Consider the following 24,388-nt stretch of genomic DNA (forward strand, 5'->3'; position numbering starts at 1 on the left):
TGGAATTCACAATGTTAATGTTGTATCAGAAACACTTAGACCCTTTTTATTTTAAGGATAGAAAAAAAAATGTGGGAGAGTTAAACTAGAAACACTAATTTTAATTTTAACAGAAGAATAAATGCTTAGTTCTCTAAGCCAGGAGGTTATTTCTTTTTATTTTTATTGAACTCTACTTTGAGTAGGATATTTCATATCCTAATATATCCATGCATTTCACCAAGGTGCATAAAAGCTGTTTAAGGTATTGCCTCTGACAGTTGTTCAAACTGCATATAATTTCTTCTTTTAAGAAAGGCATTGTTTTGGGAAGGGGCATTTACAGTCCAGAACTTTCTTTGGGTCTCAAACCATGTCTTTTTACAGACAAAACTGAATAGCAGATAAAAACATAACAATGGGGTCAGAATATTGCTTTTTCTACACACTTCTACATAGTTTGAGAATGCTGAGCAAGTTATTTTACCTCTCTGAAATTCGGTTTCTCCATCTGTGAAATGTGAACTAATAACAGAACTTATATCATACATTTATTTTGCATGTGTGTTAGAATTAAATAAAAGAATGCACAAAATCCACAAAACCACGACTGATACCTAATACTCAATATAAGCATTACTGAGATGTTTTTTCTCTGCAATCTTGTATTTAGGAATAGGCATTTGCAACTGAAAAGAAAAAATCTAGCCAGACTCATCTATAAGTATAAATTTATGTTGTCATATAGCAATGTAATTAGATCTACAATTTGATTATGGACAAATGTGAGATTCTGTCCATTATTCATTCCCTCTCCTTAACATCTTCAAATGATACCAATAATGTCTGAAAAGCTCAGAAGATAAAGGTGAGATGGTTCAAAGTCCTTATTAGCTCTCTAAACAGTCTTATGATCAAACAACTTCTAAGAGTTTCTTCAAAGCCACTTAAGAAAGGTTTGCTCACATATCACATCATAAAGTATTATTGACAGATGGAAACTGGAAGTGTTGGCCTGCCTTTGGGAAAGGAAAGTCTCTTTTCTCTGGCTTTTATTAGAAAGGACAGTCGAACAGCTTGAAGCCTATTTAGCAATGGTGAGCACCAAGCCTTTAATTAACACCTCACATTCAATATCTTCTTGTACCTTCTCGATTGAATCAAAATGTAATCTACCTAATTTTTAGAAAGAGCAGTACTCACTGAAATTTTGATATTCACTCAATGGTGTCTCTGCCAAGTTGTTTTTATTTTTATTTATTTATTTTTAACTTTAACCCAATATTTCACACCATGAACCAACCACAGGATTTCCAGGTACCACCATTCTCTTATTGACCACTCTTAAAAGGTCATGGTGAGATTGACCAAGAGCAACATAAAACTGTATTACTTTTTATTACTCCATAATTTGCTTTTGATTAGAAGAGAAATCAGCTATGGTCAAAAGCCCTGGCTATTATTGCTTCTATAAAGTACACATTTTACTGCCACTGTAGGAATTAAATTTACCATGAATAGTGTACAACATCAAAATCTTAAGTGATATATTGTAAGCCAGTGTTTTCATCTATTATTTTTTAATTTACACCATTATGGTCTGAGACTATTTGAGATTAACTAAATGTGTAATTTCTCTGAGAGTAAACAAGGAAATGAGTCCTTACCGTTTCATGGGGTGATTTTATATAAAAACTAGGAGTGACTCAGTTTTCTTATTAAGTTAATATTTATTTATTTTGTTTCTTTTCTTTTCTTTTTTTTTTTTTTAAGGCAAGGCAACCCTTGGTTGACCTCACAGATCTCGCAGATTGCAAGGACCTTGCCAGTTTACAATCCCTTATTTTTTATTATTTATTTATTTCATTTATTTAATTTATTTATGCTTACAGCACCTGGTCTTCGTAGGTAGTCACCCATCCAAGTACTAACCAAGCCCTACCCTGCTTAGCTTCCGAGATCAGAAGTGATCGGGCTTGTTCAGGGTGGTGAAGTTAATATTTACCTTTGGTATTATTAAGACTACTTTTTCCAAAGCATATTATAAATCAATTTGTCCAGATATACAAGGCTACCTCATCGCTAAAATTATTCTAGTGATCACACAATGAGATTAAACTATTTAAGATGAAATCCTTAAATAATCTTTTTAAGGATGACCCATGGGCTAAAGTTTTCTGGTAAAATCCCGTCTGCTACAGGTATTGAGCTCTGGGGTTTTATTCAGCTCTTGTTCAAATGCTGAAATAAAACAAAAATTACTTTTTGAGAAACAACAGAGTTTTGCCTAAAGGAATCTAAGTGATTCAATCCATGTGGAAGTGTGTGGTTACCCACCTCAGGGGAAAAACAAACAAACAAAAAACCAAATCAAACCAAAATAAAATATGGTTTGGTTTTCAACTTAAAAACAGCACTGACTCTAGATGAGCTCATCTAATTTTTAAAGTATATTAAATATTTCTCTAAATATGATAGACTTTGAACACTCTAGGTCAAGTCAAAACATACCACCAAATTGTTTCACATCTGACTAAACACTCATGTTGAAATAAATTCCATTTGGGTTATTTTAAAGAACATTTTCTTCATCTCTTTTTCTAAGTAGTCTATATTCCACCCATATGTGAGATCATCTCATCAGAAGCAATATTCCAATAGACTGGCTTGAATTTTAGAATAGCTACATAATTCTTCCATAATCATTAATAAAAATTATAGCTATTCCATAATATATGCATTTGTACAAGTGTTCCATGCCTCAAATAAAGGCACACAGGAGACCTTTATTTTAGAATTGATTACATAGTAAATTGCACTTTCTCTTTAAAAATTTGATAGTCTTTCTCCTTTTTGATAAAAAATTAATTTTTCAAATTCTGGCTTCCCTCCTTTCATTGGTTGTTGGTAAACTCAGGAAAAACTTTACCATCTGTCTCAATCAGTTTACTAGTTACTGTGATTAGCATATTTGCTACTTTTTCTCATATTCATTTTTAACATATATATATTTATATATACAGATATTTAGGTATATAAATATATATGTAAACATATAACCACATAATTAAAAACTTCAAATAATTTTAGGTAAGAGACAGGGTGCCAAAAAACATACGTATATTGGGTATAATTCTAATAGTCATAATAGATAATTAAACACTTTAATATGATTTTTGAAAGTTTCTGATTCTATTAATAAATGTTATGTTTAATATATTATAGAATACATAACTTCAAATTAATCTGTGGTTCTAAATGAAATGAACTTGAAGTGAAAGTTATTGTGTAGCATTGTAGGAGTGGTGCACTGCATAACCCCAGAGATGTCGCTAATTTCATTGAAGTAAATAGCACCACTTGGGGCTGCCCCATACATAAGCTATTTGACTGGAAGTTGACCCTATTATGTGTAAGTGCACAGCTCTCCTAAGAAATTCAATGAAGTTGTAATGCTTTAAGGTATTCTTGACTCCGAATATATCACAACTATGCTAACCATGGTGCAACTGATGAGAAATAAATGCAGTCAATTTTCATTTGTTGAAACTTCTGACTTTCTTTAGAATTGATGGATAAAGACAAAGTAACATCAAAGATTATTTCTAAAATTTTATAGATTTTATAATTTATTTATTCATAAATTCATTCCTGACTCTATAAACATTTCTGCAATATTTATCTATAATCATTTGGTCTAAAAATACGGATATTTTCAAGGCAGACATAAAAGATGTACTCATTAATAAAAATTTAAGTGGGCATCATTTGATATGATTGGTTCACATGGAAGAAGTGAGCCTAAAGCAATGTATAAAACTCAGGATGTGAAGTACAGTATGGTTGCTACGTTAAAGTATAAGGGGTAATGGAAATATCCTAGTCTCTCCAGTCAGATCTGGGTAATAAATTATACAACTTTGAGCAAGTTATTCAACTTTCCTGGTTCTCATTAATCTCCTTAGAACACTGATGAAACCCATACTTGCCTCACACCGCGTTAATGAGAACGACCCTGCACAGTAGTCGGCGTTACTAGCATAGACTAGCTATTCCCGCTCCCCCTGTGAATCCAAAATGTAACAAAATAGATGAGAGACAAAATGACAACTGAGTGTGCAAAAGGCAGACATCTTTCCTTTCTGAGAAAATCCTGTCTAATAAACTGAACTGCAAAATAATTTACAATTTTATTTTAAAACTACATCTTAAAGAACAAAAATTCGGAAAATGTAATATTTTATTGATAAAGTTTGTACCTTTATAATTAGTAAATATTTATAGACACTTATCTGGGAAGATAATAAATATAAACTAAGAAAAATGTAAATAAAGGTTAATAAATACTATTTTGTACACCTATCAGGACAAATAGACAGTATCCTGTAATTGAGACCTTTTAAAATTAAAAAAAATCTTCTAAACAGATTATTTAACATGCAAATATAGTTTAAAGATCACAATAGTTTTATCCTAAAGCAATAAAATCCCATGTAAAATGTAGTTGAAGCAGATGCTAGTGATGAAGGGGTAGGAGTTGTAGATGATCAGAAATGTGAGATGTGGTGACCCCTCCTCTTTTCTAGGAGAAAAATGAGACTGAAAGAGTTTAAGTATCCTGTCTAAGAATAGAATTAGGTCCTAACTGATCAGGCAGTTCATCTACTTTCTTTGTGAAGGAGCAACCTAGGCAGCTGATTGTTACTGTGTGTGCTACAGAAAACTGCATTAAAACAAGCTTGAAGAAAAAAATTTCACATCTTCTATTAAAAAGTCAATGTTTTGTTTATAATCGTATTTGTCTTATAAACCTTAATGAATGGTGATCCAAATCTTGGGATAATCTGATGTTTTCCTCATGCATATCTGGTTTATCTGAGAGTCTCAGTAAAGCTCCATCCCTGAACCTTTATTCTCTGAACTAAAATAGGACCTGAATGACCCAGGCATGGATCCTTCATACTTTGGTACTTACTGCAAATTAGAAAACTAGACATACAATAGAGCGTGCTCTTCATCTTTGCCATGCTTTCTGAGAGATGCCTTGTACTTATTTAAAAAACAAAAACTAAAAATATTCTCTTGGGGATCTCACCCAGTTCTGTGGCTTTAAATACCAACTACATTGGGATAGCTCTCAGATTTATGCCTTCAGTCCAGAACTCTCCTAAACTCCAGACTCACAGATATAATAGTCTACTATGTATCTCTACATAAACGTTCAATAGACATCTCAAATTTAATATTTCCAAAACCCAAATACTGCTTTCCCCAAAAACTGCATCTGCAGTCTGTCCCATCTCAGTGAATCTCAAATCCATCCTTCCAATCACTCAGGCCAGATACCTGGGAGTCACCTGGACTTTTCTTTTACACTCCATAACTCATCCATTGCCAAATCCTCTACCTTCATCATGGATCTAATTCTAACCACTTTTCACCACCTCTACTGATGTCACCCTGGCCAACTTTACCATCATCTGTCAACTGGTATGTTACAAAGTCTTGCAATCGGTGCCTCTGCTTTCACTTTGAACTCTATTTATTCCCAGTGAGGAAGCTCACCCAACAAAATGATCCTGTAAAAATGTAAATCAGATCTCATCCTTCTCACAAGTCCAGCCACACAGGCATCCCAGCTACCCCTCAGACATCCTGGAACTCCAGGTCTTTCCACTTGCTGTTCCCTTTACCTCTCATCTCTCTCAGGTCTTTGCTCAAATATCACCTACTTGGAGAGACCTTGTGTCTTAGTCTGCTCAGGTTGCTCTAAGAATGACCACAAACTACGAGGCTTAAACAACAAACATTTATTTTTCACAGATCTGGAAGCTAAGAAGTTCAAGATCAAGGCCCAAACAGATCTGGGGGCTGGTGAGAACGCTTTTCTTGGTGGCAGATGACTATCTTCTCATTGTTCCTCACATGGCTGAGAAGAGAGAGAGCATAGGTTCTCATTTATCTTCTTATAAAGGTACTAATCCTATCATGAAGCCCCACCCTCATGATCTAACTATCTCCCAAAGGCTCCATTCCCAAGTACCATTACAGTGGGGATTAAAGTTTCAAGACATGAATTTAGAGAAGATATATTCAGTCCATAGAAACTCCCCTGACCAGTCTATTTAAAATTAAGCTTTCCCTTTTTGCACAATCTCTATTTCCTTTTTCTGTTTTATTTTTCTTCATAGAACTTATTGCTCTTCATCACACTATATATTTTAATTTCATTATCTCTCTCAACTATATTATATGCTCTATGAGAGCAGGAACTTTTATCCATTTCATTATTATTCCCCCATGCTTAAAGTAGGATCTGACCCTTAGGAGAAGCTCCGTACATATTGGTTGGATCAATTAATTTTTTCTGTTCCCAACAAATCTTCTCATTATTTGTTAATTTTGCTTTGTACTTTTGTCTTAGAATCTTTCCTGTGTAGTTGAATCTATGGAGAATATATTTTTCTTTGTTTCACCAAATATAAAGTTTACAAGATTTTCTATCCTCCTCAATGGTTTTGATTGATTTCCAGAAAAAGAAGAAAATGCTGACTTATACAGCCATGTGCATGGAGAAAATCTTACTAGTCTGTTTTTAAGACCAATTGTTCCTTCCTTTGCAGTGTCTCTAAGTTTCACTTATATTTCATAGTCTCCTGACTAGGCTCTCTAATACCTTTCTTATAATATATCTTGTACAGACTACTTGTAAAACACAACTTTTACTATGTCACCTAGGATTTAGAATTCCCTATTGCATTTTTAGTTGCATCTATCTGGGATACAGGGTCCCTGAGGTTTATGTTCCTAACTCTACATTTTTTACTTTATTTTTGCACATACTCTAATAGTCTTCTCCTACTTCAATTAAGATTTTCAGTCTTCTTCTTGCTCCTCTCCACTTCCTCAAACACTAGCCAGTCTTCAAGATTTAATTCAACTGGACTCTCTCCTTATAGCAATTTCCAATTATTCTAGGTAATGTTGATCTCTTCCTTATTGAAGTACTATATTTTTAGTGTGAGAAATAATTCAGCATTCAGTTGTTCTCTAAGACTACTTTATAAACTATTTGAGTGCTATATAAAGATTCAAATTTCTTCCGAGAAATGTAATCTTAATGGTGATTGTTTTTTATTCATCTAATACATAGTAAAGTGCCTAACACATACCAGCTACTTAATTTTTCCTTGCAGAAAGAAGAGAGGGAGGGAGGGAAGGAGGGGATAGAAAGAAAAAAAGCTAGTAGTGACCTTAGTTTTTGAGTTCTATATATTTTCTTTGGTTGGGGAGTAAATATATGCCTGTGTATTCCACAGTTTGCTCTTTAAAGTGCATTGACTTTAGAGAAAAGACATAAAATTAACAAACGCATATTAACTCTTGAGGACATTGCAACAAATATATGATACAAATCACACACTTTAAATGTCAAAAGTAATTGTTATTATATAAATTTAATCAAAAAATAAGAATTTTATTGTACAGTTGTATTACTACTATGGCATGTTCAAATGGAGATTATATGATAAACCAAATTAAGGTTATTTATATTCAAATGGTTTATCCATAATATATAATTATATTATACTACTTCTCATAAAAGTATTTTAAATTATTTTCCAGGAATTTTTATTAAAATTCTATCAGTTGTTGTACAATTTGATGGAGATGTAAAAATAAATTTGAAACATGGCCTTCAACCTCAAGGAAATTACAATCATATGGGACAGACAAATCTCCCTATTTCTACATTATGCTTTTTATTTTTTTAAAAAATATCTGGAATTCACTAGATATTTTAAACTGGAGAGACCACAGGAAGAAAAAAAGTACAATTTCAGTTTTTAAATAAAAAAAAGCTTGCAATACAAGTTATGCATCAAAAGCAGAGATGACTTATATATGTCATAGGACTAATAGCATTGAGTAGAAAATTATTAAATAAAGCAAAGTAAATTTGAAGAAATAATGTCTGCATTCCAAAGAACATTTCAGATTGGTAAAATATCTGGTGCATCCAGCCTGTCTATTCCCTGCGACAGATTTCTCCTTTAGCCACAGTGAACAATCATGCAGCTGTCAGGGGAAAATTTGTCATGTTGAACCAACTTCCTCTGTGCCAAGAACAAGGTCAGAAGTAAAGGAAAAGGATATCCTGTCACTTATTTGATTTGACAGTAAATTACTCTTTGATGAACAGATGGACTTTGAGTGATTTAAATTCATAATCAAAGCGTAATCATGAGGAACAGCGATTTGGAATTTTCTGTCAACCCATCAGTGAAGGACATACCTTGGACACTAGTCACTGAATCCTGGCTTGCTCCCTGAGAACTTGTCCACTGTCATATAAAGTGTATCTATGAGCTTCCAAAATTATGAGGCCAGTTGCCCAAGTGTGTGATTCATTTTTATAATATCTTCCTTATATGAACTGGAAATTGTTTTTAATAGAATGTGGAGACTTTAAAAAGCAAATCTGGAAGATTTTTCGTAAAATTCAGTATTGGGGGCAAAGTTTAGAATAAATGTTAATATATATCTGTGCTGAACTATAAGTTTTAAATGATAATATTGGGGTGTATGGATTAATAAAACCTGGAGTATTCAAATCCCCTAGATTATGCACTCACCAGGTATGTATCTTTCAAAGGCAATGTGCATTAAGGGCTTGTAAAGCTCTTCAGTACATGGTCTTATCATTATGTTTGTTAAAGTGATTTTAGTGATGACATTAATAATCATGATGAAGAATCTGGATATGAATATGCCAAGAAGAAAATAGTGCTTAAATATGACTCTTCAGCCCATTTATCGTGAGTCTCAAAACTCTTCTTCATAATTCTGATTTCTCCCTATTTTTTCTCCTCTTCCTTGCATCTCTTTTTCCTCTTTTCTCTTCTTCCCTTTAACAAAGAATAAGAAAATGCCTAGTATGTGCTAATATGTTATATGTCAGAGACATAAATATATGTGATAAATGCTTCCTAGATTTCAAGAATATATAGATCAGTATACTGAATTAGGCATGTAAAAAATCAAGTATAATAATTTATAAATGGCACAACAAATGTAACAGTTTTTCTATTTAGAAACTTTCCCTATATGCTTCCAAGTAAATTAGATTGCCCCAATGTAATATTTCTGAAGATGGACTCATTCTTTTAATTTGTAGAAATGCTTTGAAGGACTGAAAAGTTTAACCTTTCTTAATCACATTAGGTTTAGAAATAGCATGTTGGTACAATATAATTATAGGCACAATAATACAGGGCAAAAGGAAAGAATAGTCAGTTCTGTGCGAGATGGCATAAAAAGAGGTAAGACTTCATCAAAAGATGATACTCTAGCTTAACGTTCAAAGGTAATAAACCAGGAATGTGGAGTCAAGAGGAGAGATGACTGGAAGGAACACATAATTAAGAATGTTACTATGCAAAGTTACAAAGACAGTAAAAAGCATGTGAATAAAACTCTAAGCCATTTGGCAAGGAAGGAGTATAAAGTTCAAAGGAGATAATGGGCTAAATTTGAGTTAGAATTGAAGAGATACACAAAGCCAAGTTATGACGACCCTTGAATATCATAATAAAGAGTTGACTTCCCCCTTCCTCCCCCACCCCCTACACTCTGGTAACCTATAGTCTGTTGTCCATTCCACGAGTCTCTGTTTGTTTGTCTTGTTCCTTTGTTGCTTTTGGGTTTATATCCCACATATAAGTGATATGTGATTTTCAACTTTTTCTGTCTGGCTTATTTTGCTTAGCATGATTATCTCGAGGTCCATCCATGTTGTCGCAAATGTCATGATCAAAACTTGTGACAGAAAAGGGAGCTGCTGGTATCTAACAGATAAGAGACTACAGATGCTGCTCAACATTTCAAAATGTACTGGAGGCCCCTGCCCCCACCATCAACAAATAATTACCTAGTCCAATATGCAATAGTGCTGAGGTCGAGAACCCTGATGTAGAGGACTATGGGAGTACAGAAAATACATCGAGAGCAGTTTCAAGGGTGGAGGACAACAGTTCCATGGTATCAGAATTTAAATAAGAAGTGATGAGAGTGCTAATGGGCATGCAGTCTGTACAGCCACACAGGACTCATGCTCAGCTCAGAGTGCCTACACTGGGTTTAACTTTCTGCTATCACAGTATAGATATTCTTAGTATTTTTGAACAAGGAGTCCATATTTTCACTTTGCGCCAGGCTTTGAAAATTATGTAACCTGTCCTAGGTATTGGATTTTGGAGTCGTTAAGGATAATGGATGTAGGGGAGCTGAAGAAAAGAAATGAAACTTAGTTAATGGCAAATCCCTGAGTAGTATTGTTATTAGCTAGGAGAAATTGGAAAAGATAGCAAGGATAGTTTGAAATATATTGATTGAAAGCCACCTGTTGTAGAGTAAAATTATGCAGTAGATAGCATCCTAAAGATGAGGAGAATATTAGGAGCAAGGTCACTTGTAGGCAACATTCATCAGTGTTAAGAATCTAAGTTCTACAGAGGAGAGGAAATGACCTACAGCAAAGTGGAAGTCAATATCTGGGAAAAATCAACTTCTGTCTAACATAAGCACTTTAATGACATAATATATAGTTAGTAGTTATCTACTCAGTTGAAAATGAACAATGATTATTCCATATTTTTGCTAAAGAGATTAAAATATGGTGAGGTTATTTTTCAAATAAAAATGTGTTTGTATTTGAATGCCTGTGTTTTCTCTATTTGAAAAAAATTTTTTTTTGAAAGTATTTTAACCATTTAGAAGACTGTGTTTCATGTTTCATGAAAGGGACCCAAAAGAAATGTATTCTTTTTCCTAGAAGAAACACATTTTTGGCAACCTATAATATGCAGTTAATATGAGCAGATGCTAAACTTTACAGCTTACATTTTAATAGCTTCTAGTGCTGAAATGAAATTTAAAATATATTTTAAAATCATATACAACATTTTAGAAGTAAAATGTTTTACAAGTTTTTTTATATCTCAGATCTAGGTAGTAATGACAGACTATTTTATTTTCCTTTGGACCTCTGATCAGTAGTGTATCTTTTCTATGTGTAGCCCAATTAAAATTCATTTGTAATATATAATAATCATAAAATCATAAAATGTCTGTGTTCCATGAATACTGTTCACATAAGAATTGTTTGTGAAACATATTTCCAGAGACAGATTGATTATATACTTGAGACTTATTTATTTTTGCTGGTATTAAGTTGACTTATTCCAAATAAATTCTGTTTTTTTCAGATTGCATATAAAATATACATAGTGCATTTCTTTAGAGAAAACTGAAATTAATTTTTTACCTTTGCATATTTCTGTTTTGTTCCCTTAGAGCAGAAGAGTGAGATAAGCTGACATATTATAATTCTATTTATGAATCGTCATAGCTTATGTTAATCATAACAGCCACCTTCAGTGACACTAATGAAGTTATAAGTTCCTTCGGTCTTCAGTATCCTCTATTAACAAGAGAGTATTTCCTACCTGAGTGTGAGGCCCTGGTATTCACATTGCGATTTCTAGGGTGGCAAATATGCCTGCTCCTCCATTCCTTATTTTGAGTTCACCTTTTTTTCTCAACATGTATTAAATCTGTAGCATCAACAAATTAAGTGATACTGAGACAAAAAAAATATAGCTTCTCCCCCTAAGAATGAATATTAGTATTTATTGGAGCTATCATTACAAGAGCCTATTTGATTACTAAATTATGTTTATTGGACCGGCTATTTCTTATAATATCTTTTTAAGTATAATGGGATATTTCTTTTATTTTATACATGTATACACTAAGGTTAAAAAAAACTACTGAAAAGTATGAGAAGCATAAAAATGATGAACACTAAAATTCTTTTTTTTTTTTCTAAACTGTTGAGACATCATTGTCAAGGATAAAGCTTCCATTTTTGGCTCCATAATCAAACTCCAAGTGTGAGAAAATTTATACCATATCAAGACAGAGCTCACAAGTGTAAAAGCCCCTTGAGGGCAGCGGCTGTGTCTACCTTGCCCACTAGTTACTGTTAGTCCAGCTCCAGGTACGTCATAAATGCATGCCCCAAACACTTTATTTATTATGACAATTAATTCCAGGTCATGGTGCTTGTTCACTGAATCTGCTAGAACGCTTTACTGTGAAAATGCGTTCTGGGCCTTGTATGTGGGATCACATTGATGAATCCACAGTGAGGATTCCTCAAGGTCAATGCTTTTAGAAACTACTACAGTGAAGCAAACATGAAGATAGTCAAGCCATACAGCTTCCAATCAAATGCAAGCATACAAACGAAAATGCCAGTAAATTAAATTAACTTTTAGGAATGCAATATTCAAGTCACACTAAAAAAAACAAAAACAAAAACAAAAAATCAATGCTTGAACTCTGCAGTGGGAAATAAGAAGTCTTTAGGGATATGTAACTTATTATAGGTGGAGATAAAATTACCAAAGTATCTTTGTTTTATTTTAAGCTTGGCAAAGGTGGTTTAAAAATAAGAATAGGCATGTTTAAACATAGAGCTTTATTTAACCTTGGTTTGATTGGGTACCCTGGGATGTAGGTAAGAGCTCCTTCTAACCCTGACCCTGAAAGTGATGCTGTTGAACACTCTGGAGGCAGATGGATCAAATTTTTATTAGATCAGATTGCATTCTATTCATTTGATGATAGAGACTGCTATCATTAACAAGGATTACATAGCCTAAATATGGATATATCCTGCTCTTGCTGCAGCAAGAAATAGGTTATTTTAAATAAAAGAAATATAGTGTCACATTTTTGAACACTAACATTTACATAAAAATGCCAGCCTAGAATAACAAAGAAAAAAATGTAGTGTTACAATTCCACCTTGCCATCCTTTATGATGCCATGTTTCTATTTCCCTCAAAGACACACATGAATTATTTTTAAGGTAGAAAAGACAGTCTGATTTCCTTTGCTGGTGTTTTAGCAAATGTTGTCGGAATATTTTAGAAACTTCGAAACACTTCAATGTCTTTGATCCAACTCCTGTTTTCATCAAAAATAAAATCTTAATCTCAGTTTGTGTGATTACACTTTATTTTCAACTTACTTCTCATCTACTAGTCAGCACGGGGTTCATGTCATTCTGTGCACCCACGTGATTTGGTCAAGCTAGCTCTTCCACTGCTTGCTTTCGCTTCAACCTATTTTTCATGCTTATGTTCACACCACATCCTAGAAGTGCCCTACATGCTCATTTGGATAAAAAATGTCATAAATATCAAGATGTTAGAAGGAAACATTTGACAGTGATATTCTGTTAGAAGACACATTCTTTATGTACTTATTAAACTGAAATTTGCTTTTAAATTATATATATATAATTTAACTGTAAAATTATAGCAAGAAATGTTTATATTTGTAAGAACATCTCACATTTTAGAAGGTACACTTTTCTTTAGCTATTCTAAAAAGAAAGAGAGGAATGATGAAAATAATCATATTTACATTAATTAAGGATGGAAAACTATTAGAGGATTACATTGGTATGGAAATCACACCTTCACTTCAAGTAGCTAAAAAATGCATAGCATCATGGCATAGGGTTTGGGGAAGGACACAGTCTCTAGAGCTAGTTTTGCCTCTTCAAAGCCCTAGGGTTTCCTTTTGTATGTCCTTGGATAAGTAATTAATAGAGATGGTACCAAACCTATTACACCAGTTTCTTTACACCTATAAAATGGAAATAATAACCGTGCCTTCCTCATAGGTTTACTCTAAGTATTAAATGTTAGTTAACATAAAAAACAAAGCTGAATCATTATGTCAAATGATAATTATTTAATTTCTTTTCAAAATTTCACATGTATTTCCAGCAAGTCTTTTATAAAGATATTTTTATTCTACTCCCAAGAACTTTACCTAGTTTTGTTATTGTTGATTTAATGCACACTTTTCTGCATGATTTTTTGTTAAAAAAGTGACTTTACAGACAAGGGTTTTTTTTGATAATTAGAACTTGTTAAAATAATCAGTTATTCTATCTTTATACCTATAGGTAAAAGCTCACTGTATCTTTTATACATAAACTCTGCCTTTGTTTTAATAATTCAGAAGTCTCAACTTTTCTTTATACCTCCCTCCAAACTGCTTCCACACTTTTTTAAAAGATAAATTTCTACTAATTATTTACCTACTAAGTAGAAATTTACTATTTTTAACTGTACTATTATTTTTTATGAAGATTGTACCTTATTTGTCTATGGATATCAAATTGCATAAGTTTTTCAAAGTGGGCCCCAATCTGAAAGCATTAGTCCTGTTTTTTAAGTGCATGATGTTAAAGAGTAGGACATCTGTTTGTTTGTTTTGAAATCATTTATTAGTACACGGTTGAAATACTTGGACTAAACATATAATTTATAGAAAACACTAGATTATACTTGAATTCCCAGAAGTTGAATCTATTTTGAGGTTCATGGATAATATACACATTCTTCCTTTTTTCTAACCTGACATTTTGCCAATTTTAGAGCAATCCCAAAGTGCTATGATTCCACAGCAAACAAAAAATAGCTGACACTTGAGTCAATCCCTACTGATAGCTACCCTACGAGACTAGGGTAGAGGCTTTTATAGTTGACTATAATTACATTTTTTAATGCCTAGTGCTGACTGTAGCAAATATAGAACATATCATTATTTAGGCTACATATTCCTTATTATGATAGAAATCTCAACTGCTATATAAATAATACTAATCTGTCTGATTCTTGTCTTTCATGGAATTAAAATTATTTGGGTGATGATTTCTCTGTTGAAGTGTTAATACGCTACCTTTAACACACATTAAGTAAATATTAGGCGGGGTACGAAATGGAGGAATTAGACCAAGTTTCCATAGAAAGCTAGAAAACTACCCAGATGACCTGGGTAGACCTAGACCAGATTTTCATCTCATTTCACCAAGGGAATGAGTTGGTTAATGGATTTGTACTGCACTGCTGAACCCAGGGGAATCCATCAGGCCTCTAGCACTTTGGCACTCAAAAACAGAGTGGCAGAAAGTGATTTTGAATCCTGCCTGCCACTGAAGGACAGGTGCAGTTTATTGTTAAAGGTAGGACCAGGAAAAAAATGGATACTGACTTGAGTCAGCAAGATGAATGCTAATATGGGGTATATTAGTATATGTACACATTTATATTAAAAATCATAATTCATTAGTTACTGCCATTATTTGTAAACTTGGAATAAAAAAAAGAGATATTCAAGAGTCAATACTTTTTAGAATGAAGATAATAAAAAACCTTTATGAAGGACATTCTCTGTGTTAGGAGATGGATAAAAGTTTTACCTTTCTTATTTCATTTTATTTTCCCACAATAATAATTATTATTATTCTATATTAAGGATAAAAAAACAAACAGACACAAATGAGATTTAGAGAATAGAAGAAGCCTGCTGACTGCTGAAGATAGAGAGCTACTTCTGGAACCTCAGCCCAGGGATTAATCTCCTAAACATAGGCTTTATGACATCACACAGCTCGGATACATTGCACAGTTAACTCCTGAATGCAGAGGTTAGGAGTGCCAGCAACCCTCAAAGTCAAATATGCACATATAACAAGTCAGCCCTCAATTCCCTGATCCCCAAGCACAGGTCTAAAGGACTATAATTTGCATGTTGGCCTTGATTTTATACTAAAGTGGTTGGTTTTACATGTTCTTTGGTTTATCACCTCATGGATTATAACATCAACCAGCCTGCTGCTTCCAAAGAGAAGCTTGTCTTTATTTCATGAGAATGCCTAAGTGAAACAGAAAACTGAAATACTTCATCTCTGCTTGTGTTGCTGGGATGAGAGATGGGAACCCAGTGAATATACAAGCCTGCACCCAATTTTCCTTCTTCAAAGTTCCCGGTTTTCCAAGATGCATTATAAACGTAGATTAGAGAAATAAATGTTTACTTCTGAAATTCTCTGCATAATTCACAAGTTCTGTTTACTTATACTTTCCTTTTATTTCAGGTTGACAAAGAGACTTTCTGCTCTTGATTTTAATTTATCAGACTATGTTTAATTATAATAACAATAAACTATACTTAATATTTTCTTTTGTTAAAGGATTGAAATATAGGTCTTTGGGGTTTTGGTTTCTAATTTATTAGACTATGATTAATGTATGACAATGACGAATTATATGTACAATTTCATATATTGTTTTAACAGCATGTTCATAAAAACATATGCTAAATAATTGCTTTTGTTTTAATTCAGTAGATCTGTGTGACAATTATCTTTAAAGGGTGATACTCAAATCGAGATTCCATTGCTTGGGTGATCATTATTCTTAATTTTTAGTATTCATGAAATTCTATAAACTAACAACATTGTGCTCTACTCAACTGTTTCTTTAGAACTCATAATTATTGCATTTCACTTCTATCTTTACCTAATCTATGCACTGCATTACATAATGCTTATAGTTTAAGCAGAAAAGGTAAAACTGTAGATTTCGAGTTTCGTTCTAGTAAAAATACTAGGCATAATGCCATGTACTCCTATTTTGCAGACATTAATATTCATATTCATATTCAATGGGAAAGTGTGGATTTTCCATACTCTGTAATTGATTGAGAGACTCCTTAGGAACTGAGAGTGGTGTTAATAGCCCACGTGACTCAGTGGCACAAGAGGATTGCATCTGGGGACTGGAAACAAGGACGAGAAAGTGCAGTGGCTGAGGGAATCCTTTTTCAGTTCAGTAGCACCACAGTAACGTGTTGGGACGGCATACGCTTTTAAAAATGACAACCACTGTTGTTATTTTTGTTTCATCTTTTGATTTTGTTTCAGATATGCCTGTTTTTGTTTTGTTTTGTTTTACTTTAACTAAGAAGCCTTGAACATATGAGTTTTGGAATATCTCTGGATTGATAAGAACCTTGGGAAGATTTTAATAGAAAAACTGAGCTTCCAGAGAGCCCAGAACCTGCACTTTACCTGAGAACTACCAAAACTGTCTTATAATATATGGAATGAAGTTATATAACACTTGATCTGATTTTGCAACTCTTGATTCTTACATGTTACAACTGTTCCAGTAGGCACGTTTGCATTATCTGATAGCATTAGCTTTATTGGAAGTATAATTGTACTGGCTGTATCACTAAAGAATGTCTGTCTTTCATACCATTAAGTAGCAATCTGCCAAAGTATTAAAGCCAGGAAAAATGGAGTTTTAATATGGATTAATTCTATATGCTGAATTATCAATTTTAAAAAGAATTTCTAAAGGCATTTTGAAGGAGTGATTCTTATACTAAACTGAAATAATAAAATCAACAGAATCTAATGGTAAGCAATTTTCCTTAGGCTCATTTCACCAATTATGTTGAGTCCAACTGTATACCCATTAGGATCATAATAATGTGTTCTAAAAAACATCTAATTAAGTTTTAAAATACAGACAATATTAATATATTCCTGCACTACCTACAAAGCATTTCTAAAACATTTTAAGAGTTTGAAATTATTTGGACACCATTTAGTTATTTCATGTATTATTTTAGGTGGTTTTTGTTTAGCATTTTGACTCTGAGACTCAACCAATTTTCAAAATAACATGTAGCTATTTCTAAACCAAGTTGGATTTTTTGAACAATTTATAAGCATATTCTATTTGAGGAATAATTCTAAAGTGAGTCATAAATATGCTATACTCTAACTCTCACATATCCTTCAATAAAATCTCAAAGAAAATACACACACACATACTCTATTATTTTCAAATAGCAAAATAAATAAAACCAAGATCAATAGAAAATGAAGTTGTCATAGAATAAGTTAAAATGTATGCACTTTTTTAAAAACTTAGATGTTGTACAGGTCTATTTTTAATTTCTTTAAAATAGAACTAGAAGAAATTTGTCTAACTTTACGAATGTTTCTTTTTGGAAAAAAGTAAAGCTGTGTTTTCTGCAACCACCCCTCTTCATTGCTGTTCCAGATATACTGCATAATGGATTTAGATTTTAACTTACTCAAAGTAAAATTTGTCCATAAATAATTGACAAATTGATAGAAAATAATAATTGTAAGAAAATTGATAGAAAATAATTCAAACTGCAATATTCAGATAAATCAGAGTTAATTATACATAGAAATCTATTAGCTTCATTTAGAGATATAGTTAGATGACTAATTATGTTGAAACTATAATAGCATTCTTAAACATATGTTCACTTCCCCAAGTCCTGGAAGGTGGTCTTTTATGGAAATCAGAAGTAATTTACTAAATTTAAAATATCTTTATATTTCATATTACCCTTAAAATTTAAAGGCAATAATATGTGGAATTACTTATCTGTCAGAATAATCTATTACTTTAACTTTGAAAATATATAATTTCACTCTTTGCAGGAGACATATTATTTGAGGTTTGTCAATAATTGGATTTTGCTTCAACTATTGAGTTTTTTCATTACCGTATGATGAAAGGAATTTATTACTTAGCCATCTTTATTTCCAAGAATAATTTATCCTTATGAAAGAAAGAGAGAGAGAGAGAGAGAGAGAGAGAGAGAGAGAGAGAGAGAGAGAGAGAGAGAGAGAGGAGGAAGTGAAGGAAGGAAGGAAGGAAGGAAGGCAGGAAGTCTAAGTACGGAAGGAAAGAACAGAACAGAAAGAAAAAAGCCACTCCCCTCCTCACCTCCTCCCCCCTCCCCTCCCCCCCCTCCACCACGCCCACCCCACTCCCCCCCCCGCCCGCCCCCCCCTCCCGCCTCCAGCCCAAACGCCCGCACGCCCGAACCCAAAGAAAGAAAAAAGAAAGGTAAGAAAGGCTTCTATTCTTGTTGCATTTTAGTTTCCTTTCTGTTTAGTTTTAAGTTAATGGTTGTATATTTCATGTATACCCTATACTCCTAAGTTTCTTTAATAAATGTACATACCTTATCAATTAAAAGACAAATGATACAGCCTATATTTCCTAATCATTAGACAGTTCTGAGATTTGCTGGTCATCATTGATACTACATAATGCACCTTTCATGCATCTTTCATATACTCCACTACCCACAGGAAGGGATTCCACCCCAACTTTCTGAAATTGTACCTGCTAAGATCATTGATGCTCTTCTATTTGCCAAATCTGTTCAAGTAATTTTTTTGTCTTTCTCCTCTGAATCTCTGATTTATTGGACTACATTGACACCTTTCTTCTGGAACCTTATTCATTTTTCTCAAAAGCAAATTGCCTGCTCTTGTCTCTACTCTTTCAGTGGCTCTTTTTTCCCTTCATCTATTCCTCAATCTGTGAATGTCTTAGAGTTCAGGAGTCCACTGTCCTCTCTTCTCCTTCCCTCTAGGGGTCATCCTCTATACTCCCCTAGGTCCTATTCAAGACTGACCTCTCTTCACAATTAAAGATTCATTTCTCTAGCTTGCCTGAGAAATGAAACTTTTTTATATTGGTTTGTTATATCACTTAGTCATATTAAATATGTAGTAACTATAATTTTAAAACTGCCACTCTCCCATCCACATTGTTTCCTAAGATGGAAACATCAATCATTCTAGGAGACTGACCTAATGCAAAGCAAACACTGAGTCTCAATCATTTTTCCAGTAGCTGGTCCAATGCCTGACACATGGTGGTAGTGCAATAAACATTCTTGAATAAATAATTCTGCTCTTTCCCTTTCTTCTCACATCTAACTGAAGACAAAATTCTGGGACAATAACTGACTAACATCTTTTCCTCAAAAGACTTCTAAAAGATTTTAATATCACTTCTTTTTTTAGTACCATCTTTATCATTTTTGAAAGATGCTTTATTCAGGTGTTACTGCTAAAAATAAATTTTTTTTTTGACACAGGCATGGAAAACATTGATACTAAAGGTAACATCCTAGTGATATGAACATTATGGATCCTGGGAGAAATACATAGCTGGCTCTAAGACACAGTCTCCCTTGGTATAAATTACTGCAAAGTTTTTCTTAAAGTGTTTTATGTAGTCAATCTACATTATATTCTTATATTCCTTTTACATTTGCCATTCCATAAATCCCATGATATCTACCTGAATCTGCTATATAGCAAGAAAGAGTGAGATAATCCAATAAGGGAGAGTTAGACATTATCTTAGAAATTTGAGGGTATTGGAAGGGTTATTGTTGATCTTTCAGTAGATAGCTAGTGCTTTGCACATATTGAGCCTATATACATATGTTCTTTTTTATTCGAGTTGATTATTATCTCTAGCAATCATTTTAGACTGGTATTTTTAATTTTCTTTATCTCAAGATTATCTCATTTCATTCTGTACACTCCTACCAACCAAGGGTTGTGTTTGAGTGAAAGATTACTGCTTGCTTCTTAAATAATGCATATTAAATTTAAATATTGCACAAAGCTACTATGTGTATAGCACTGTCTTTCTAGCCCTCTTGCCTTAAGATTTCTCCTGACTTCTTCCCTTTTTTTCCACCATTGATTCCAAATCTATTAGTAGGCATTTGTTACTATACAGGACTTATCCAATCAATTCCCGGAGGCCTATGTGTCAGCACCTTAAAGAAATAAGCGTCTTTCTGGAGCAATCTTATTTAAGCTAGACTCTGTGAAACGTTTTTCCTTCCTAGAGGAATAAGCACTCTCCTTCCACCAGAAGCTTGAACTCTCTTCAAGTTTATAGCTAAATCCTGAAAGGCTTGATAACCATCCTTCAACAGAAATCTATCACAATGGGCCTTTTATTCCATATTCCTTTATTATTTATTATAGAAAACCACCCATAATCCTCCCATTGTCTCAAGCCAGAAACTTGGGCATCATTCTTGACTTCCTTACCTCTTCACATCTGTATCTATTCAGCTACCATCTCTCGTCTGAGCTACTTCCCACATTCCCTCAGTATATCCACTTACAGGCATACCTTTATGTCACTACTATGGTCCAGGTGCCACCATCTCCCACCCAGATTATATCTCACATTGTTATAACTGGCCCCACTTCTTCAAATGCTATAGCTCCCAGAGTTATTTTGAATACTGAATCAAGGATGACCTTTCTAAAGCATACATTTGATTATAGACCAATCTTGATTAAAAGTTACATTTTCCTGTTACTGTCCTCTCTCCCAATGGGAGTCATCTCTTGACCATCCTCTCTTCTGCAAACATTCAACTCTATGTCATCCATGCTTAACTTGAACTTCTTTCAAAGTATGCCTTATTATTTTATTCCTTTTACTTTGAACACTACCCCACCATTTCACCCTCCAATGGTCTTCATTTACTGAATATATCCTCGTATTTTTTTCAGGAAATAGCTGACAACATTGAATTGGTTGTTCCACTTACATGTTCTTATGGATACTATGATTTCTTATACAGTTCATACATTATTGTATACCCCTCCAATGAAGTTTAAGATTTATAAAAGTGGGGACAGAGTCTGGTTTATCATTTTATTCCTAGAACTCAGTACATGTGGTAGGCAGAATTCTAAGAATGACCCTCGCTAACCAGTTCCTTGTATGATTTCCACCCTGTGAAGGTGTATGAAATCTGGGAATGTGATACATCATCATTCCTGTGATTATGTTACATTATATGATAAAATAATTTTCATAGATGTAATTAACAGTTAAAAATCAGTTAATTTCGGGTTAATCAAAATAGAGATTATCTCTCTGGGTCCATTCTAATCCCATGAACCCTGTAAAAGCAGAGAGTTTTCACTGCTTTTTAGCAGAAGAGAGAGTCAGAAAGACTCACAGCATAAAAAGGATGCCAACCAATTCTGCCAACAACCTGAAGGAACTTGGAAGTAGCTTCCTTCCCACTCCTCCTCCATAATATACAGATAAAAAATCAGCCTGGCTAACACCTCGATTTCAGCTTGTGAGACTAAGCAGAGAAACCAACTGAGCCCACTTGGACTTCTGACATGAAGAGCTATGAGATAAGAAAATAGATATTGCTTTATGCCACTAAGTTTGTGCTAATTTGTTACAGTAATAATAGAAAACTAATACAGCACACTTCCTTCAACATATGGGAGCTAAAGGTTTATGTAATGATTGAACTTAATGCAATGGTAAAAAAGGGAAACAAAAGAAAAAATAAACAAATGGGGCTACATCAAACTAAAAAGTTTTTATACAGCAAAGGAAACCATCAACAAAACAAAAAGACAATTGACTGATTGGGAGAAGATATTTGCTAATGATACATCTGACAAGGAGATAATATTCAAAATATATATAGAACTCATATAACTCAACAACAATGACGACAACACAAAACGATCCAATTAAAAAATGGGCAGAAGACCTGAACAGATACTTCTCAAAAGAGGACAAAAACAGATGACTAAGACATATGAAAAGATGCTCAAGGTCGCTAATCATCAGAGAAATGCAAATTAAAACCACAATGAGATATCACCTCACGCCTGTCAGAATCGTTAAAGAAGTACAAATTAGTAGTTGATAGATGCTCACGAGGATGAGGGGCATGGCATAGGGAATGCAGTTAGCATTAATATGATGGCTAGGTGGAGGGCCAGGGGAGGGAGGGAGCAATTGGGGGGATCATTTTATGAACTATATAGATGTCTAACTGATGTACTGTATACTTGAAACTAAATAATTATATGTCTATATACAATTTAAAAATCTCTACACTTTTTTGTTCTTTGATGTACACTGTATTCTTTTGAAAGTGTAATATGTATATTATTTTTAAGTTGATGTTTAATGGATTCATTTTTAAATTGATTTATTTTATGCTTCCTGGGTAATTTAAGCAGCATCTCTAGGTCAAGAGCTTCTCAATGTTAAACTACATTTAACAAGTCTCTTATAGGAGAATATACAATGCATCTATCAGAGATCTAAATAAAGACTCCAATATAAGCAGTATTATTAGTAATTCAACGAACAATCCAGCACTCAGCGCTTGTCATTGGTTTGAAAAGGGTTGATTCTATTGATGTCTTTGTCTCCAACACACATCCCTGGGTGATTGTCTCAGTGTTGTTTTGGCTTGCCATTTTTCCCAGAGGCAACTTTTAAATCTGTGTCAGAGCAATGTGAAATGTCTCCTTATCGAAACCAAGTATTCAAACCACCTGCTGTTCTGGGATTGTGGTTTGACTGCTGACATTTATTTCTCTTTCAGTCTTAGTCTATTAAGAAGACATTTTCTATAAGAAGAAAATAAAAGCTGTAGATTCCTATCCTGTTTTGGATCCAATTTCTCCTTTAAATAATTAAGTATTTTAGAGAATCTTGGAAAAGAAAACAAATGAACTTTTGAAATTTTCATTGTGTTTAGTGACTTAGGTTTTCACTGAAAACATGAGTCCGGTATAGTGCTGGGCACTTGGAATAACAAGATAAGTTTTGGCTGTATCTCCTGAGCAGGGAAGGTATATCTCCTCAAGCAAGAAAAAATAAATAAATGAGACTACAACAAACTAACAAGTTTTTGCACAGCAAAGGTAACCATTAGCAAAGCAAGAAAACAACCTACTGAATCGCAGAAGATATTTGCAAATGATACTTCCTATAAAGTATTCATGTCCAAAATAAAGAACTCATACAACAGCAAAAAAAAAAAAGTCCAATTAAAAATTGGGCAGCGGACATGAAAAAACATTTCTCCCAAAAGAACAAATGTCCAATAGACATATGAAAAGATGCTCAACATCACTAATCATCAGGGAAATGCAGATTAAAACTGCAATGAGATATGACCTCACACCTGTCAGAATGGCTAGCATCAATAAAGCAGCAAGTGACAAATGTTGGTGAGGATGTGAAGAAAAGGGAACCCTCATACACTGTTGGTGGGACTGCAAATTTGTGCGGTCACTATGGAAAACAGTTTGCGGTTCCTCAAAAATTAAAAACAGAACTACTTTTTGAGCCAGCAATTGCATTTCTGAGTATTTATCCGAAGAAAACCAAAACAATAATTTAAAAAATCTGTGTAACCCTGGGTTCATGGCTATTCACAGTAGTCAAAATATAGAAGCAACCTAAATGCCCATCAACAGATGATTGGATAAAGAAGTTATGGTTCATATATACAATGAAATATTATTCAGCCACAAATAATTGAAATCCTGCCATTTATCAAAACATGGATGGACTTAGAGGGTATTATGCTAAGTGAAATAAGTCAGACAGAGAAAAATAAATACCATATGATTTCACTTATACAGAATCTAAGGAACAATAGGAACAAACTAAACAAAAGCAGACTCAGATACAGAGAACAATCTTATCATTACCAGAGGGGAGGGGAATTTGGGGGCTGGGTGAAAAAGGTGAATGGATGAACAAGTACAAATTAATAGTTACAAAATAGTCACAGGGATGTAGGGTACAGCATAGGG

General features: G+C 33.5%; 1 protein-coding gene and 1 pseudogene across 2 annotated transcripts in view; both read right to left on the reverse strand.

The window, feature by feature from the left end:
* The window catches only part of GPC5 (glypican 5), a 1,092,178-nt gene that overhangs the window by 309,240 nt on the left and 758,550 nt on the right, over positions 1–24,388 (reverse strand). The gene's annotated exons all lie outside the window — the stretch shown is intronic.
* LOC118609825 lies at positions 1,863–1,981 on the reverse strand (annotated as a pseudogene).

Source organism: Rousettus aegyptiacus, unplaced genomic scaffold, assembly GCF_014176215.1.
Source record: "Rousettus aegyptiacus isolate mRouAeg1 unplaced genomic scaffold, mRouAeg1.p scaffold_m13_p_11, whole genome shotgun sequence".
Classification (NCBI taxonomy): Eukaryota; Metazoa; Chordata; class Mammalia; order Chiroptera; family Pteropodidae; genus Rousettus; species Rousettus aegyptiacus.